Here is a 7,243-nt window from a genome sequence, read left to right as displayed (position 1 = left end):
TTGTCTTTTCTTTTTCAAAAATAAATAAAAAAATTTAAAAAAAAAAATTTTTTTAAATTAAATGTCCCTATGCGGCCCCCTTACACTAGAAGACCCCCCCCACCACTACGGATGGAAAAAGCGCTGCGGGGATGGAGCTGGCCGGGCCTTGAACCCCGGACTCCTGCGGGAGAGTCTGGGGCCTTGACCCCTGGACTGCAGTCCCCACAGACAACTTAAGCCTACAGGTTAAACCTATATCAACTTCCCCCTTCCAAAAAAATCCTTTTTCTAGATAGAAGATTATTGCATTTATATTGATATATTTATATATTAAATGATTGGATGGGTGTGTGTGTGTGTGTGTGTGTGTGGGGCATACAACCAACTAGGTTAAAAATCAACATATAAGCATACAATAATTCCAAAGAAAACTTAATTTCCTTTTAGATATATTTCTCCTACCCACTTTTCAGCTTTTTAGATGTTTTCCTTTCTCCTCATCTTCTTTCATCTCTCCTAAAAATAGATCTGTAGGCCAGAGCATTGGAGGCTCAACAAGGCACCCTGAACCCCAACCCCAACCCCAACCCTAACCGAGCCAGTGCCACAGATCCCACTTTCCCCTTCCTTTTCTTCTCTTTTTTTCTGAAAATGTAAAACTTACAGGGAGCAGGGCTGGGACTTGAGCCCTGCCCCGTCAGGTGACGGGACAGTGTTTGTGCCACTAGACTACCAACCAGTGCAGACATGCAAGGAACTGAAAAATGACAAGTTTTTTTTAGAGAAAAAAAAAAAAAAAAAAAAAAAAAAACACACACACCCATCCCAACAACCAATGACATAGGCTCCCTCCAATTTTATAGTATGAATGTTCCAATGGGCAGTCAGGGTCCCAAGATTTTCAACACAGATAGGGGAGAGAGGCTGTAGGGAGGGACTTTACTGATTTTCCCTCCAAAAAACATTTATATTCCCATAGGCTGTCCACATCAGGTTTCCCTCTGAAGAAGCAACATTGTTGCGAAACGTCAGGGAATTTCTTGCTCTCTTGTAAATGAATTGTGTTTCTTTGTATATATCTTAAAGACATTGTTATTGTTTTTAAGATATTTTTAAAGGATCTTATTATTAATAAAGTAAGATTTTTTAGTCGTTGGTGGAAGGTTCAAGCCCGTTTTTATGGACAATTTAAAGACTCTTTTGAAAAACTAACCTAGAACAAGGAAAACAGCAGTCTCACCAACAGGACACTGGAGAAACCATACTCTTGGCACCTCATCGGAAGACCACAGAAAGCAAACCCTGAGGCCCAGGAGAAACTACATCATCGCTCTCCGACTGCAGAACCCACCAACCACAATAGATTTCAGGACACTGGAGAAACCATACTCTTGGCACCTCATCGGAAGACCACAGAAAGCAAACCCTGAGGCCCAGGAGAAACTACATCATCGCTCTCCGACTGCAGAACCCACCAACCACAATAGATTTCAGGTAAGAGCACTCCCCCTTCGACTAAAAATTTAAAAACACAATTTTGATTTAGGAACACAACATACAATAGAGCAACAGAGAACATGGATGGACAGCCTACACATAGGACACACACACATAATTATACACCGAGACCACTGATGTCACTCACTACACGACCACCTAGCAGAATACACAATAGAAAGATTACAGAAACCGGACCATCTCATACAGACACACACAATTTGGCACAAATACCCGGCCCACTCACTCACCCACCAGATGCTGAGACCCGGCAGACCAGTAAATTATATTTCAAACTTCTACAGGCTATACATCATAAACAAGTCATCAACAATGCCATAACCACTAACACATTCCACAAGGTATGATGAGACAAGTTACAAGATTGACAGATTTCATAAAACCAGCAGCTCCTACAGAACAGACTAAAACACAAGTTAGAGAAATACCATTAACTGGATGTCAAACAATATGCAAATTCTTCTACAACATTACTCATCCACCATTACAGCACTCAGTAATACCCCACAGAATCCACAAGCACTACAGATAGCCATCGGATGGGCCAGGAAGAGATACACGCATAAACTCACTCCTGAGACCATACATACAGCTGAACACATACTAGGACTTCACCAACAACACCTATTAGAGACCTCACACTCTGTTACAGTAACAAATCCCCCCAACAACAGGTACATACAGACACTGCACTCCAGACACAAACAAAACACCACGGAAGACCAATTTCCACCACTTCCTAGACCCCAGGCACCACATAAACTTACACTATATTTAGGACCACGGAGCTCTTTAGCAGAGGAAATAGTTAAACTCCACAAGAACAATCCGACACCTACAGCTTCTCTCCCTGGACCCCCTAACTCATCCAGCCCCTCTGATCCCCTCTTTCAACCTTCCCAATCTGTGGATGCACAGACATCAACGGGGAGCCCCCTGGAGGATGCTGGGGCCCCCCTGGACCCAGAACAAAGCCAGATACCGCCCCAACCGCTCACTTCACTCAATATACAGCCCACCTCTTCAACACCTCTACCACCCAGAACCAAAACCAGTCACCTTCTGAGATCCAAACAGATCACACTACCAAATGCCAGTATTGCTATCCCCCATCCCCCCCCAAAAAAGCCAGACTGGGGTTCCAGTGGTCCCCCCTCAACCTCTCTCTGGAACACAACAGACCTCTCACCAACACCCAATAGAAAAACACATACCACTGCCCGACCCACAATCTTCAGTAGTCCCCCAGGACTTACCAACACCCATAACAAAGAATCGGATACAGGAAGTGACAGCTCAAATACATAATCAATCAGGAACAACAACATCATCACCCACAAAGGATCAAGCTGTCACGAACAACAGATTTAATTACTCCAATGTTGCAGTTATTTTACCAGACAATATTGACAGTTCCCAACCTCTTCCTGCAGGTGGCATTGGGGCCCGTGACCAGTTTGGGTCCGGGCAGCTTGCAGAGTCGGCAGAACAAGGCCTAACTGAACCTCAAAGGGAAGAGAGAATGATGAGTGGGTCAATTCAAGTCAACATGACTGCAAAAATAACCACCTCTGAATCCTCCCCAAATAACAACCCTGCCGCTGCACCGCTGCCCGACCCTTACCCCCGGGCCCCGGCCACCTCAGGACTCTCTAATCACAATCCAGTACAGTCCAACTTCCACAAACCCATATACCATCTTGCTCGCCCAAACAGAAAACTGCAAGATTGGCACATTAAGGCCCAAAAACCGGTGGTAGTCCTGGGGGACTCCAACATAAACAGAATCCCACCACACACATACATAAACATTCAACTGGATAGTTACCCTGGTGCTCATATCTATCATCTCCTTAAAATAATGGAAAAAAGCACCAATCAACCCACACACAAAAATCCTTATCCTGTCCATAGGTTTGAACAACAGAGACCAAGACCCCAAACAAACATCCATAAAACAACTGCGCACACTATACAAACAGGCCACGTCCACCTTTCCGAATGCTGATATCTACATCCCCAAGATAAACTACTCTCGTAACTTAACACCAGAACAACAAAATAATCTGCACATCTTAAATACCATGATCACCACACATTTCAGACACCTGACAAGCATCCCCCCGGAACAGTTCAACACAGAAAAAGACAACATACACTGGAAGAAGGATACAGCCAGATACATTTTTGAGAGCTGGTGCAATCAACTGGATTTATAACCACATCAAACCCTAACCAGGACACCCCAAACACACAACCCATCAACTCAAATACACACCAACAACATTCTACACAACAACCACAGGGTGGCGCGTGCCTCAAAACCGGAACCCACAGTCCTGAACCTATCTAAACTATTCACCCCAACCATAACACAGGTCACCTTATTAGAAAAAGGACTCACTTTCATCCCCAGACCCCAGAACTATGACCGGGAGGAACTTCAAAGGGATCTACACCATTTTCACAGAAGAATAAAATTAACACATCATTTTCACTCCCGAAATCAGTCAATCTCAAACCCATTCACACACCCGTCCAGCTGGGAACCCAGAGACTCTCAGCTGGACCGGTAAAATACACACCCTCATAAAATTAGACAACCAAGCCCTGCGTTCCTACAGACCCCCTAGGGATCTCCCAGACAACCTAACAAGGGAGGGAGCGCAGGGCCTTAAATCAATTAATCAAGCACCCCAACATTATAATAAAACCAGCTGACAAAGGATCAAAAATAGTTATTATGGATAGACAACAATATTCACTTGAGGCACACAGACAATTGATGAACACAAACCATTATAAACCTATCCCAGACTCTCTGCAGTTAATAACACAAAATAAGCTCCGCGCAATCATACAGACTCTTTATGAAAAAAAGTATATCACTAGCAAACAAAAAGATTTCCTTTATGGACCAGATAACCCACGCCACAGACAATTCTACCTCCTACCCAAAATCCACAAGGAACCTCAGACATGGACTATTCCCTTTGAGGTTCCTCCCGGCCGCCCCCATAGTCTCAGATTGTAGCAGTACCACGTACAATATTTCTCAATTCATCGACCACTATATAGGCCCCCTCTCTACCAGACACCCCAGCTACCTTAAAGACACCTATGACTTTTTAGATAAGATCAGACCATGACAGTACCCACTAATAGCCACCTATTTACAATTGACATAGACAGCCTGTACACCAATATACACACACAGACAGGTATAAATTCCATCAGGAACATTCTTCAAAAATACCCAGACACCACCAGACCAGACCAAGAACTTCTGCAACTCTTAGAACTTTGCTTAACTAACAATGACTTTTGCTTTAATAACAACCATTATCTCCAAATCAATGGAACAGCTATGGGTCAGAGGTACGCGCCATCCTATGCGAACATTTACATGAGCGAGTGGGAGCAGGAGGCCTTATCAAAATGCACATTACAACCCACCTTCTACTTCCGCTTTCTGGACGACATCATAGGAGCTTGGCCACATGACCCAAAAGAATTCCCAAAGTTCATCAATACACTCAATAACCACCACCCACTTATTAAAGTTAAATACACCATTCACCCTACCCAGATAAACTTCCTGGACACCACGGTCTTCTTCACCCCAGTCGACAATATGAATAAGAAAATGCTTACCAAAGTTTTTTTCAAACCTACAGACACCCATGCCCTCTTACATAAATCCAGTTATCATCCCAAACATACATTTAGCAGTATAATAAAATCACAAATTATTAGGTTCCATAGAATTTCTTCACTCACACAGGACTTCCACGAAGCAGTTTCAATTCTATTCAGAGCCCTACGCCACAGAGGGTACTCAAAACGATACCTCAGAACCATCAAAAATCAGACCTTGGCCTCCCTTGCTCCCACTCGCTCGAATCATACAAACCACACAACACCTACAAATACATCAATCCTCTCCGGCCGGGCAAACCCCTTGGACCAACCCCCCCCTGCCCAACTCCCCCGAATCCCCTACCCGAACCAGGGTTTGCATCCTTTCCCTCCCCCCACCCCAACCCCGACCGGAGAACAAGCCCGCCTCATATCAGATTTAAACACTAAAACACACACATTAACAGCTCAACACATACACACACAGACACAAACCCACCATAACTACACCTTCTCTCATCTTCAAGTCTCTAATAACGATGAACAAATAATCCCTTTTGTATCCCGTTTCTCACACCGTACAATAGGTCTGCACCGACTCATCAAGATTAACTACCAGAACATACAAGCAGAACATCCACCCCTACAAAACCATAGAATAATCTCAGCCTTCAGAAGAAACAAAAACCTCAAGGACAAACTTGTCAGAGCAGAATTCACAACCCACATACATAAACAACCCACAAAATACGACACTCACTACAAAACAAGAAAATTTATTTACAATCAGTACACCAACATCGGACATCCAATAAAAGATTCCTACTCTCTACACTCAAGTAATGCCATCTATGCCATCACTTGTACTCACTGTAATAAACACTACATAGGTGAAACAGGCTACAATATACTTACCCGTCTTAAACAACACCTCTGGGCCATTCGGAAGGGTGAACGGACCACTACACTAATCACACACTTCCGTACATACCACATTAACAATCTAACAATTACAGGCCTTGAGGGGAACGACCGCTGGACCCCGGGGCAAAGGAAAAGGGCAGAAAGTATTTGGATCCAGAAACTGGGTACCCTAACCCCCACAGGGCTCAATGACAAAGCTTGACATAACAAACATTACATCAATTTTGGCTGAAGACCTACTGAGCCCCCAGAAAAGATGGATGGCCACACTGGGGTTTGAGCCCCGCTCCCCTGGTGGGAAGAGCGGGGCTCACACCCCAACACTATATATACACAACCTAGTGAATCAGAAGTCCACTCACCCTACATGATCCAGGAATTAGAACAATACAAAACAACAATCTTAAGGACTAACCCCCCCCCCAATCCTTCACACTACATATACACAGGACCCTCAGGTCAATAAATTGACCCTTTTTGGTGGGGGGCCCCAGCATAAAAGGGGCCAGGCCACGTAGGGTTTTGAACCCGGCCCTCCCACTGGGAGATCACCGGCCTTGACCACTACTCTATACGACCCTGACAGCCCTTAGATCACATTGGACCTTCATAATGCTCCGTCACCGACTTGACCTCTGACATGAACATTATATAAAAAAATTTTTTTATTATGAACTGATGGTTTTATCAATTGAGTTTAACTTTTTATTCTTCTATCCTTGATTTTTCCCCCCCCCCAACCTTAACACACCTGAGAACCTACCTTGACCCCAACCCAGCTTGATGACCACTTCAATCCCGTTTCCCACTCCTCTCCCCAGCCTCTACCTACTTCCTTAATGGGCCCCAACCCTAACCCCCTAACCCTAACCCTAACCCTAACCCCTAACCCCCTAACCCTAACCCTAACCCTAACCCCCTAACCCTAACCCCTAACCCTAACCCTAACCCTAACCCCCTAACCCTAACCCTAACCCCTAACCCTAACCCTAACCCTAACCCCTAACCCTAACCCTAACCCTATCCCCTAACCCTAACCTCTCCCTCACTGAGCCCTAACCCTAACCTTTTCCTTTACCTAGCCCTAACCCTAACCTTTCTCTCCCCTCTATCCCCTAACCCTAACCTCTCCCTCACTGAGCCCTAATCCTAACCTCTTCCCTTACCTAGCCCTAACCCT

This window comes from Lates calcarifer, linkage group LG10, assembly GCF_001640805.2.
Source record: "Lates calcarifer isolate ASB-BC8 linkage group LG10, TLL_Latcal_v3, whole genome shotgun sequence".
NCBI lineage: Eukaryota > Metazoa > Chordata > Actinopteri > Centropomidae > Lates > Lates calcarifer.
This window is presented reverse-complemented; position numbering follows the sequence as displayed.